Below are 14,112 nucleotides of genomic sequence, written 5' to 3'. Positions count from 1 at the left end.
AGCAATGAATTCAATGTACACCTTTTCCGTTCCTTCTACAAAGTAATTTCACATTTTCCCATCTTGAACTTGAACCAAGATAAAAAGATAAATAAAACTGTTTGTTATTGAGGTGGTGATGATAAGGAGCTATATTTTAGAACTTGAATATATATATATATATATATATATATATATATATCAGTATAATAATCAACCCAGGGTCATGTAAACTCAGAACGATCACTTACATTTCGAACTTAAATTTTTAAAGACGTTACTTGTTCGAATAAGCTTTGTAACAAGATTTTTATTTCGCCCCTGACTGCGACATGAAAGAAAAACTTGTTCGCGCTGTGTAAATGCGCCATCTTTCACCACCGAACACTTCGAGTCCCCATCTTAATTCGCTGGTGGTAGTAATTCAACTTAGTAAGATAATCAAAATAAAAAAACAGCGCTAGACTAATGTAAATTAATATATCATGGTAGCTTTAGACTCATAAGGTCTAAAAGTGTTATTTAGTCAAGAACAATGATATCGTGATTTTCAATTTAATTGCCAGTGTTTTTAGCCATGGCGCAGAAAAAAAATGCGTTAAAAGACCACCATATCTATTTCAGAATCAAAGAAAAGCTATAAAAGCTGCCCCGATGTGATTTCGTAGTATGTAAACACCGATGAAAGGGTCCGCGAAGGAAGTTTTTGATTACAAATCGATGTGTAACATCGTAAAAGAGAACCTTGTATTCTTGGCTGTTAGAACATGCATAAAACTACGGGTAATATCCTTCCTTTTGTTGTTTTACTCGATCTCATTTCTTCAGTTTAATCACGTCGCAGCCAATCAGGCGTTTGTTCCGACAATATGTCATTTATTCAGGTAGTAATAGTGATATGGGTTAAATTAATCACATCTACCAGATGAAGAGGCACGAGTGCCAGCAAAATAAGTTCCTGGTTTTTTAATACAGACCTTATCTAACACTTCTTCATTCGTATGTGTAACAGGTGCTGGAGATTGATTATATAAATTGGGTAATATCCTCCCTTTTGTTGTTTTACTCGACCTTTTTTTCAGTTTAATCACGTCGTAGCCAATCAGGCGTTTGTTCCGCCAATATGTCATTTATTCAGGTAGTAATAGTGATATGGGTTAAATTAATTACATGTACCAGATGAAGAAGGACGAGTGCCAACAAAATAAGTTCCTGGTTTTTTAATTCAGACTTTAATTTTATCGAAATCTTCTTCATTCGTATGTGTAACAGGTGCTGATGATTGATTTGATAAATAGGGTGTATGCATTCTGTATACTATTGTTCTCGATTTAAAGCATTGTTTGAATATATCTACTGTACAATTCAAGAAGCTCGAATTTCAGTCTGTGGTTTTCTGTGGTTTTGGCCTTTCTTACTGAGATAATATTTTGAAGAAAAAGAAACAAAGAAGCTCCGTTGCATTGGAAATGTGTAATTAGCAGATTGGTTTGTAAGTTATTAAAATTATTAAAGAAATGACTGGCGACACAATCGGACAAAACCTTTTGATGAACATGAATAAAAGAAAAAAGTGAGCACTATTGAAAGATAAGAGTGTCTTTTAAATACGCACTTTCAGCAGAGAGAGAAACCTATTAACAAATAAATAAATAAATGAGTAATAACAATAATAATAAATAATAATAAGTTTCGCTTTTCTTGATATGTAGATACGCTATACATGTATAATAAATAAATGTGGTGAACAATTACAAAACTAAATGAGCAAAAATGTTCATTAGCTATATAATTACAAAACTAGATTGATTTTGAGGAAAAGAAATGATCAGATTAAAATACAAATAGGTTAAATAATTAAACATCGATGTAAATTAGAATAGTGTACATTTTTAGTAAAAGAAAAACAGATATTATATTGCTTTACTAGTGGGTGAAACATGCAGTTGAAAGCCAAACAGATTATATCAAGTTATCGTCAGTCTACAATTATGAAAATAACTCGTATTTGTCAGTGCCTAAATTGCCAACTCGTTGGTTGGATTCCGCTAAACTGAAAATATTGACTTTTTGAGAATTAAATAAGTATAAATTTACTGTAATATGTTTTGATGGTAACGTTAAATATTATTAAAAATATGGGGCGAAACTAGATCCACATCTTACTCGAATACGTCAATACAGAAAATTATAAATTTCCGGCTTGATGGGGGACGTTGAATTTATATAATAAAAAAAAAAATAGTTACTAGGTAGAGATGAAAAGAGGGAAAACTCAAGACACACGGTTGGTTTAAACCATTTAATATGAAAAGCTGAATAAGATGTTTTAATATAGACATGCGTATAGTACAGCACAGATTACACCAATAAGTAAATGGAGAAGTTGAAAGTTCAAAGTCGGAGATTTACATAAACAATTTAAAGAATACTTAAAATTCTCGTGCCCATTAATGCAAAAGCGGATATTAAATGGTGGAAAATATTCTGTCAGACATTATTAGACACAGTAAGTTGTATAATGCAGTTTAAGGAGAAATTTGCTGAGAATTTTTGAAAAAGCAACAGAGGTTAATGGGATTTTTCCAGAAACAATGACTAGCGGCTTACGCGGACATTGTCAATAAACTAAGTTATACGCCATGTACATGTACTAGGGCCTTTTCCTGTTAGATATGGCAGTGAGTGCTGAATCGGCAAAGAGGGATTTATGGAATATCCCCTCAAACTTGACCGTCTCGATATCTTATCTGCGTACAATGACAAAGGTTAAAACAAAACAAAACAAAACAAAACAAAGACAAGTACTGGCGTTTTAGTACAGGTGCACGTGGAAATGCGTGAAGGAACTAAGACCAGAATAGTTAAGTATTGATGCGCCTGTTGCTCAGGCCCTTCCTTTGGGGCAAATCACTCAGTCAGAAAACTCCGAGGAGAGATAAAAGTCAGGTGCAAAATGATCAGTCCGAGACGATGCAAATCCCTGGACGGCTATTCGTCTTGTCTGCAATCTCTTCACCGACAAAACCTTCCCGCTCAAGAGGGCAATTTCGTTTTTGTTCCAAGTTTCAGAGGACCCAACAAAAGGCGAATTAAAAACGCGTAAAATAAAGTGGATAAAGTATTGAAGAATTCATTAATTACCCCAAATCATACCAGCATGTCTTGCAACAGGAACCTAAGGTTACTTGCGACTCAATATTCTTTTTTTCCGACATCTTGGCAGGCTCTAGACAACTGAAATTGCATTTAATGAAAAATAAGCAATGCATATTTTGCAGTATGCTTTTTCAAAAAAAAAAAAAAAAAATTGTCTTGAAATTTTACTGTGCTTTAAACGTTTCTTATTATTAACACCAAATACTGACCAAAAGGTAGTTTGTGAACAATCACTGGTGAAAATCTACACAAGTAGGAGCATTTCCGACCCTTTCAGTTCTCTTCTGATAGGATGTCCTAATAAAAACTGATAAAATTTGTGACGAGTTCGTGCATTTTCATGAAAAATATATGCGTGTTAATATTTTTTTAGGTTAAAAGAGATTTGCCTGAGGTCGTACACGAACCCTACAGGTAAGATTAAGGACAAAGAAAAAACTTCACTTCCCTGTGTTCATTCCATTCCCAGTTCATCACGAAATTTGAATAAGGAAGCAGAGATTTATCCAAAACAAAGGAAAATAACAGCAATTCAGTTATTAGTATTTGGACTCGATAGAATGGTACTCATACATAAAATATGTCGAGAGAGGAAGGTTTCCTTAGTCTTTTGTTCCGTAATGGCCTATGTCGTCTTGGGGGTAATTCGCCAGGGCAGGACTAGGTGAACGCTGCACTGGAAAGAATGGAAGGATACCTGGATGGCAATTCAACTAATTCAACATTGAAAAATGACAATGATAATGACTGAAATTTGATAATCCTGACAAAAAAATTTCTCACAAAAAATTAATGTAAGGGAAGCAAAATTCATACACTGTCTGAAATATCTCACGTCGTGAGGTTCGAGTACGTTGTAGATGAGATTAATCAAAATGGAATATCCAAAAAATGTGTATGCATTTCAAAAAACAATACTAGAATACCGTTCTTAGTAAAAGCAATATCTTTAATTGCATTATCGTTTACCGTACACGGCCACTTTGCTTTTTACAAAAAATATAGTAGGGCAACTTCATAATGACATAAATCATCAAAGCTCTGAAAATAATTTTGATCATTCAAGACACTATTCAGCTCTACAAGGATCACCCAACTCACTTCTCAATTTCAACATTCGTCAAGCACGCAGAAGCACACGCACACACACATGAACACGCGCACATGTAGATGGTCATTAACCTTAATACTTCTTGCCATCCGTTCTGTATTTTATTAAGAATTGGTAGGATATCATAACACAGGAGTTAATGAGATAATCAAACATTACGCAGGTTGTGTACTTACTGAATGCGTAAACTTCTAAGACTATCACAAGACACGTGCATACCCACATACATTCACAAGTGTATTGTATATATTTGGTCTGTTTATACACGGACACTTGACTCTCTTCTTATCCTCATTTAATTTACAAGCTGTCACTGTGCGTACCGTAATATTGTATTGTGACATTGCCCGCATATTAATAGAGGTGGTTCAATAAAATACATGTACTCGTACAAACCTGGACCAATCGAGGACAATGAGAATTTATCTTTATCATTTCTTTTGTTCTATGCTACAGATCTTTTTCAGCGTTTAACGCTGCATTCATTGTGGCGTATAGCACCTGTTCCTTTACAAATGTGACATTTATTGCTTTAAAAATATAATTAAATCTCCCGTGGCATTTAAACGAGTCGATATAATAAAATTAATTTTTGACACATTTTGCAATACACAAGAAATTCATTAAACATTAAGTCCCAACGGGAATGCTTCTCTATTCCTTATACTATAGAAAAAAAGGTGAGATCTTTTCCGATCAAAGCTGTGTATTTTACGGGATATGCCACCACCAATGCGCCCAGCAGCCATGCCAAGGCGAGCTGGAACATCAAACACACTGCGCACCACGGACTGCGCTACTGGAAGCCGAGGCGTATTCATGGTCCGCTGCTCAAGCTGATGTTGCGTATTCTGACTCCTAGAGATTGTACAGCTTGTCAAGAGCCAAAGAAAGACAAATCGTACCATCTTCTTGATTTCCCAGAGCAGGCCATAGGCGTCGCTAGCTTCCAATTCTTCATAATTTTCTCAGTAACCTGGAATGAGCTGTTACTTTGAGTTCTCTCTACCAAAAGGCCATACAGATAGGAGCGAGCTCTTGAAGTGTTTTCTAGTCGTGTCGTAGCCCCGTCGTCATTATGAACAGCTGGGCCACGTCAAATTCCCTCCACATTAACTGCATTTAAATCGCCATTAGGTTAATCAAGGAACAACCCCGGTCCCCAAGCTCTAATCCTCGGCTGCTGCCTACAGAGTGTTTGTGCGGTCCTAGGGGAGATTCTGCGGGGTAGGCATAGATAGATGGCTGTCATTTAATTTGTCGCTATCAGATCTTTTCTTCAGTCATTAAGAGCCTTAGATGGCGGAATTATAAACTGCGGTTTAATTCCGTAATCTGATAAAGTCTTTCGCGGCGAGCGAGAGTAAACGCAGGCGGCTAATATGCGTTTGACTTAATGGGGCCGGTCGATAGAGCTTCATCCTAATTCAATTTTTTGTTTTTTGCTCTTAACTGCTCAACTGATTGCTAAGGTTGATGAATAAATTATCACATACCAAGAGTCGACCACGTTGAAACTGCTAAAGTGTTTTGATGATATATTATTCATAGAAATGTCAGGTCTATCGGCTTAAGAAGTAGATTGGTAAATACTACTACCGAGTCTGTTTTGTAGCTACTTAGTTGAAACCCGGAAAATGATCAGATGTTTGAGTGAGAGTCACACATTAGACGTAACAGTTGAATGATAACGCACAGACACATAGGTCCTATTTGGTCGTTTTTGAAGTATAACCAAGATGCATATGTGCAGGGAATGTAGACACTAATTTGAAAAATAGGTTCAAATACTGAAGTAGAAGAAATATAAGTATACATTAATTGTATAAGAAAAATATTTGAACGCATGCCATATTTACTACGGGCATTAGGCTCAACTCGAAAAAAAAAAATTCTGAGACAAGATATCGGATATGAGAAATGTCTTTTAGGCAAACGCTTTTTTTGTCTCTACACCTCTATCTGGTTCTAATAAAAGTGTTTCCTTGTTTTTGAGTACATTTTTATGGTTGGTGTACGAGTATTTATTCTATATTTCATACCAGGTAAAATTAGGAATTACTTTTCAACCTCGTTTTATTCAGTCTTGACATCGCCCTTATTTTTTCAATTTTTGAAAACGGAATTTCGAAAACATTGCACTAAATGTTTTTTTGTAAGCGAACAGAAAACGCTGTCGATGACCAATAATGGTGGCGTAATGTCACTTTATATGTGGGGAAACCGTCATGACAAAGTGAGCGACAGCTGCCTTGTGTTTTCCTCGTTGACAGGTACGTAATCACGGCCATTATAAGCACGCGCGCGGCGCGTTGAGACAGCAGGCACGTGCGGCGAACTTCACGGACTGGACATATATACAGATGGGATAGGGGTGTAATTTGATAAGTGAATGGAAAAGTGTAAAATGACCGGATCAGAATCTCCTTTCTTCCTTATCCGGGCGCTTGGATGTGTAGTAACGGCAATGTAAACTTGGGGGACTTACGGGTATTTAACCTCACTCAAGAAATGTGTGTTTATAATTATTTTTTACTCTGCTTACTACAATGATGGTGTCACGCACAGTTTTGCTGAGAATCTTACCACGCCACCAAAAATCACAGGAAAGCTACACACAGCCTACTGGCATTTTTACAGCCATTTGAAACTAAATATGATATGTTCCAAAAAGGTAAAAGTAAAAGATGGTATACTGTGGCGTCTTCAGCCGTCTGCCACCTGTTGACATTTTACAGGGAGTAAACAAATAAAGATTCACGAGGATTACAAGACGTCAAATACCACGTAAATGACTGATGTTATTCTATCAACCGCTAATATCGTTTCACAATTTGGCCTATCAGACAGAACTTTTTTAAACTTTCCATTTTGCGCAATTATTTTTCTTTGGTACATTTAATATCTACATATAAAATCACTGAAAGACAAGTTCGCATAGAGCTATGCTGGAGAGGTGCAGTAATATTGTCCTTGTTCAGAAAAAAATATTAAAGATTTATTATAACAAATACAACACTATATATAGCGATGATCAGGTATATTTACAATATATTAAGTGTGTTAACTTATTTACAATGAGTACTATTTGTGTTCTAATTACACTTGTTTATCTTATTATGTTCCTCCATGTCTTTGCAATATCACTTGTACTTATTAGTGTAATTCGTGTTATACTAACACACGTCTATATTACAACATCTTATTTATCTTTTCATCATAAATATTGTAAACTGCCAGGCTTTTTCTACTTTTCCCTCTTATCTCTTGTAAGTACACACTGACCAGGGAGAAAATAAATATATGCATAATATAGACTATAACATCCAATGCAGGCAGACATCCAATCCTGATTAAAAAAAACAACTTTGTACAAATTTGCTTGTGTTTAGGATGACTTATGTCTCTTTACATCTTTACATTCTTATTTAAAAAAACGTTTGTACAAATTTGCTTGTGTTTAGGATGACTTATGTCTCTTTACACCTTAGTATTCTACAAAATTTATCTGAAGAGTTTATTTCCTGTTGATCTGGGTGGAAAACGACTTACGGTTTATCTTATATCTAGCATTCCTTTTAATATTTTGACAGTGGGATATGAATTGTTTTTTCGTCTTCCAGTGGGTAACCACAGACGAGACAGTTTTTTTCTTTTGCATGAAACTTTGGCTTCGTTCACATGCAATGTCTATTTTCTAAATTCTATTTTCTATTCGCGGTATGTCTTATGATCACGGTCTGTGCCCTTAATATCCCGCTGCGTAATTACTGGCAGCGCGAGCCAGTTACTATAAGTCTGTCTCTCAATGTTTAAGGAGTGAGTGAGCGTTCCCAGCCTTCCCTGCGCAGTTATTCTTGAGTGATCTGACACAACATACAGAGAACTCAATTGTACCCAGTGCTTTAAATAAAAAAGAAACAAAAAAAAAAAAAAAAACAGGCAAAATTGAATAGGACATTTAAAAAAATATCGAAAACGCTATCAAAATCTCTTTTAATTGAGTAATTTGAGCTAATATTTCGCCCCTATGTATTTAACTGCATGCGTTCTGTATACTAAATATACTGAAGCCTGACTGCAATGAAACCTTGGTTTTTTACCCCCCCGAAAAACTCATTGTGCTGGTGAGAGGGTGCACTATCCACGCTAGGAGGGGAGGGACAGACAGGAAAATGAGATGTTTCATCGACGGCACATCTGCTCATAAGGGCTGTTTTAGTGAAAGGGGGTATCTTTAAGCTCAGGTTTAATTGCAAGTTGTCTCTATACCCGCACTTGCGGCACGTTCGCATGAAGCACGTGGAGGAAAAGAACAATGGCTAAGAACGTGGGTAAAAAGTAAATACGAACTCAAAGAAAAAGAGAAAGAGAGATTAAGTGTTTATGATAAATTAAACAAACTTAGCAAAGTGTGAACTGAAAAAAAAAAGCCAGGGAAAAAATATTGAATCACATTCCATTTTATCTATATAAGCGCCTTCACAACACGCAGATTCCCGACTTGTCGCCCTCAGCTGGTAGTAGATTGGATTACAAATATGCTTCATATATCATTCCGTCAATTATCAATAGTTATCTGTTGCCCCCTAAATCAGGTGGAAGAACAAGGCCCGCCACTTGGACGCCAGCGGTTTGTCATCTTGTCAAATTGTTTCCCTCATCGTACCTGCCATGCCCTCGGTGACGGCCGGGGGCGTTTCGCATTAGGTCGGACAAAAAGCGGGTGCATGCCAGTCAAATTATATTAAGACCTCAATGTTTTTTCATGACAATTAAATTCATCCCCATTCTAGCGGTGACATTAAATTCTCACAATCATATTTCTTTTAGACTATAATTTCTCACACTTCACATTCTGTGTCATTCAAATAGGACGGCATGGCGTGTGATTATTCTGATGTCAAAAACACATATTTATGCCGGCATTAGTAAATGAATAAATGATTGAAATAATGAATAACCTTTTGACAGCTATAACAAAAGAAAAATCGCATGATACATAAAAACACACACAAAAAGTCCCCATGTACCATTAAAATAACTTTTCTAATTTATTGATAATTTCTCGTTTTTTTTTCTTTTCCACATTTCCGTGTCCCTGTTTAATAATTTCCAACCTACAATCTGCTAATCAAAATGTTGCACTCTCGTTTCACGATTCAACAATGAATGTCTTCAATTTCCCAGCAATACTTCTTATCATCTGCTTTCTCCGTACACGTATCACCGTGCAAGAACAGTCACGGCAGACTGCCCGTAGAGCAAACAATCGGAGCAATTTTACGTTGTTAATCAATTTTACGGGTTATTTTTTAATAACATTATAATTTTAGTAGGTAATTTGAATGAAAAAGAGACGCTAATTCCGGATGAATCTGAAAATCAATATAAAGGCATTAGTCGCTCGGGCTCTTAATCTGACTATAACAAAAATACTTTTTACTCTAGCGAATTTTTCGTCTCATCTGGTAAGCACTTCGGAGTAGACTTATTTATGGGTAACCTGTTCTGTATACGTACAAAATCACGCGTTAACAAATAAAATGCATTTAGAGACATATTAATCCGGATCTCGATTGTTTCAGTGCAGAATTAACCATAAGTGATTTAAATATGTTTGGGCGAGCAAAGACGGGAGGTGGGCGAGAGGTTTGTAAAAGCCAAATAAGCCCTGTCCTTCTCGCCAATTGAGCTTCTGCTTAAATATGATTGAACAAAACTTACTAGATTAGACAAACGACGCTGCAATCTGAAAACATTTTTAGAACCATCTCTTATAATTCTTTACACAAACCTACCTTAATTCTTTCTTTTTGCCGGCGATCTTCTGTTTTGAATCATTGTACTGTCTTCTTATTTTTGAATCACTATACTGCAGTGTAACGTAGTCCGTTGTTCCACACTTGGGACTATTTGTATTGATTTTGAAAATGTAGCGGAAGGCCAATTAAGGGAGGTGCTCATGGGCAACTGCTACCATGCTACTTACACGGGAGGGAGGGGGGGGGGGATTCTCGTTGCCGAAAGTCACGGTAACCAGCGGTCACTGCCACTAACATGTCGTCCACATAGCAGCTCAGGGCAGTTGCCGTCGATTCCTTTATGCACAGAACAACTCTAAAACAGGAATTTGTCCTCCTAAGGGGGCACGAGTACAGTACTCATGACTGATTGTGGTACAAGCAAGACTGGCTGTACTTAATTCATTGCACATACACACAGAGAGAGACACGGCTTGCTTGCTCCATGTTAGCGCCTTATTCGAGTAGATTTAAAACAAAGTATTATTTCACTAAATCATTTTTGTGTTTTGTCTAAATGAAATAATATGGATATGATATTTTTGTCTTATAATCCAAGCAAACTGAAACTGGTGTGTACATGTAAAACCACTCGCGTCGTCAAACCTTGGAGTAGCGTACTCTCAGATATACCGGTTCTGTGCCTATATGCCTATAAATTCCAAAAATATGAATTCAGGAAGTGGAAACGATAACATGCTCTTAGCCAGAGAGACATTTCATTTCTTTTTCTCAAAAGATTGTACTTTCATTATTGAAACTCACCTCTATACAACATCAAATGGGTTCTTCTATGTCGTATTTTTGTACGTACTTTTCTGAGCTTTTTTGCAGTATATGCTACTACCAATTTAGCATGTAAATGCAACAACTGAAGGTTTACTGTATTTTCTGCAAAACGATATACATATCAATATGAAGAGGTGTATCAAATAGAGCGAACGTGCAACTTAAACATTTCTCACGTTTTGAAAGTCCCATTTGTATAGCGGCGCGTCTGCTTTTGACCTCGGACTCCAAAATCCTATACATTAACGGCACGGAGATACTTACACATTAATATTGCAGACACGTAAACAAGAAATTTAGCCTCTGTATTTCAATGTTGCTTTCGTTACAAACTGACATTATAGCGCCTTCATGCCTATCCGTCACGTGCAGGCTTTCCCGGAGATCTCGGGTTAATTTGGTGTAATTATAGATAATATTGAAGTTTCTAGTTTACCTTGTTCTATTCTGACTGCGACGTGGCCGTGTACTTTAGCAGCGGGAGGGGGGGGATTCGTATCTGCACCTCTCTATTTGGCAAAAGGTATAAAATCAAGATATTTCACTTCATAATTCTGCTTCTATCTGACGACATTTAAATTTCTGAAGGCGGATGATTTTGTCAGGTTTCTGAACTGCACTTTGACATTTTTTTGGTAATGTCAGATTAAGCTGCTGGAATATTATTCCAATTTAAACCAACCACGAAATGTCCGAAGAGTTATTTCGTTGGTTTCCTTTTAAAAGAACTATAACACGCTACACCAGGCATTGGTGTTTTGAAAAAAAAAATGATCGATGGCCGCCTCCGACTGCTAAACACATCAATTGTACAAGCATTTAATTTGTTATTTTCAGTTTTGCTAGAGTATTGTATTGTGTACTTCGCGATCAGTTGATATAATCTGTATTGTAATATGAAATAATGTGTACTCAAATGGTATTAGCGACCATGTATATGAAGTAGCTACTAAAAGCAGCTGAGAGTGTTGAATATTTCCGCTGCTTCTTCAGCTGTGAAATTACTCCTCCAGAGAAAATATGTTTTGATCAAAATTTAATTTACTAAACAACAGTAAAACATATGGGCTCTTTCAGTGCAATACATGTACGCTGTTTTAGAAAGGGGAAAGTAGGCAGATAAAGAAAAATTTCACATGCCTGAAAAATTAAGAGAATATTTTTCTTTTCAATCACGAGTTTTATCAACCGAGCTGAAACAGGGTTAAATCTAAAATATATACAAAAACCCTGTGTTCCGTGGTCGACCACTAGTTCGAAACATACACAAATTATCATAACATCTTAATCATTCAATAACATTCACAGACATCACGTCATAATCCCGGATCTCTCGATTTGCTGTAGTCTTTCCTCCTCTTATTCCCAGTGTCGCGTGTGACGCTTTGGATTAATTATTTTGCAACTGGAACTTTGTTGGCGGAGACTAAGACCGTCTAGGCGCAGTGAATCCACACGCGATGCATAAGTGCATGCTCATCGAAACATTTTTATATTTGACCCGCGAAGGGTAACGTTTATATTCTGTTAGTAAGGTCACATTTGAAACAATAAAAATAGAAAACAAAATAATAAATAAAAACAAAAAATAAAAACAAAAAATAATAAATAGACGAGTCAAGAGATAAATAAAGAATAAATTGACAGATGAACATGAATTAACAGATAGATATAAGAAGCATCACTCACGCTTCAGAAGAATGTTCCGAATATCCCTTTGAATGTTTTGGGACAAGGCTTTGCATTAAGAACACTCTGTACAGATGGTTCTGTCCCTCTGAGAAATACAGCTTCAGTTAATTGCCAAATCAAGCGTGATAGGAAAAGACGGGGAGAGAGAAAGAGCTAAGAAATAATGTAATTTTATCATTCCGGTCGGTGTATGTTGTTTCCAAACGCGAATGTAAATCCATTAAAATCCGCCTCAATAACTTAACCCTTGTAGAGTTCAAAATTATTAACTAAAATTTTATTTTAAGATATTTTCTTGGAAACCTATGCTTGAATTTTGTCTGAGAGGAAAAATGGGACGGTGGTTCAAAAAGATCGATCATTGCGCTATATAATAAAAATTGACATTGGAGTTAAAATGCCTTGTTTATATAGACTATATCCAAAAATGATTTATTTAGAATGCTGACTGATCGGCTTAATTTAAGAAATCATATTGATAAATGGCTATGTCATAATGCAATCAACTCATTAACCTTAATACTGCCCATATTTTAAGGAAGCCTCACAACAGAGGTATAATACTGACTTATTTGCTTCTTTTTTAATGTGTTGAATCTCCCCCAAAAAAGGTGTCCTTTTTCTTGTACTGAGAAGTGCCATTTCTATTTTTCTAGACACCGAACATCTCAATTCAGGATATAGCTACAAAGCAAACATGGCATTGGAAATTCTAATACATGTAGAAACTAGCTTAATTAAGTCGTTTTTTTCTTTCTCTGTAGAAAAATTAGAGAGTTCACCTTGGGGGGATCTCTCTAAATCGGATTTGTACTTGTATTTATAGTAAAACTTAAACATTCCAATAGAATTGAAAACGTCTTTGAACGCGTTCTCTTCTTTCCTTTCTAATCGTGTGGCGTGTGCCATCGGAAACAATCAATTTCTACCTGGACCGAATAAGCGACAAAGCAAATTAATTAGCAGACGGGAAGTGAATCATTAAGTGATTAGGTGATTATTTTTTCGATCAATGTGATGAAGCCATAATTATGTCTTGTATGTCTTTGTAAATATACATATTGAGTGTAGAGTAAGGTTTCAAAATGGCGGGCGTCTAGATTTGGAGATCTTGTTACACAATTTAACACGGGGTGAAATGACTGGAATCAATCATTTTCCCAGTAAAACTGATTAGAGCAGTCACGGCGCTTGCACAGAGAGTTGAAATATCTCTTTAAGTCGATTAATTGAGGTAGGTTGTCAGCTACCTCTCAACATGATGAATACAAGCAGAGGTTCGGTGACAGGGATCCGCAACTGTCGTAATGTGACATAAAACGTTGGAGGGAAAGCTCGTAAATGAATGAGTATTTTCCAAACAAATCAACTTCCTCGTCCCAGATGATATCCTTGAAGTTGAATCAATTACAAAAGTGTGGCAGGTAGTTTGTATCAACGCGTGCCATTATTGTCCGTAAATGTTCACACGAGAATGATCCAATACTCAAAAAATAAAGGTGGCATTGATGGAAAACGACAACGTTACGATTCCTCGGCTAATCAAAAGGTAATGGCCAGTGTCATTTGCTCACTTCA

The sequence above is a fragment of the Lingula anatina genome, chromosome 3 (assembly GCF_051362555.1).
Source record: "Lingula anatina isolate TDL-2025a chromosome 3, LinAna3.0, whole genome shotgun sequence".
NCBI classification, from domain to species: Eukaryota; Metazoa; Brachiopoda; class Lingulata; order Lingulida; family Lingulidae; genus Lingula; species Lingula anatina.
Note: the sequence above shows the minus strand (reverse complement) of the source record.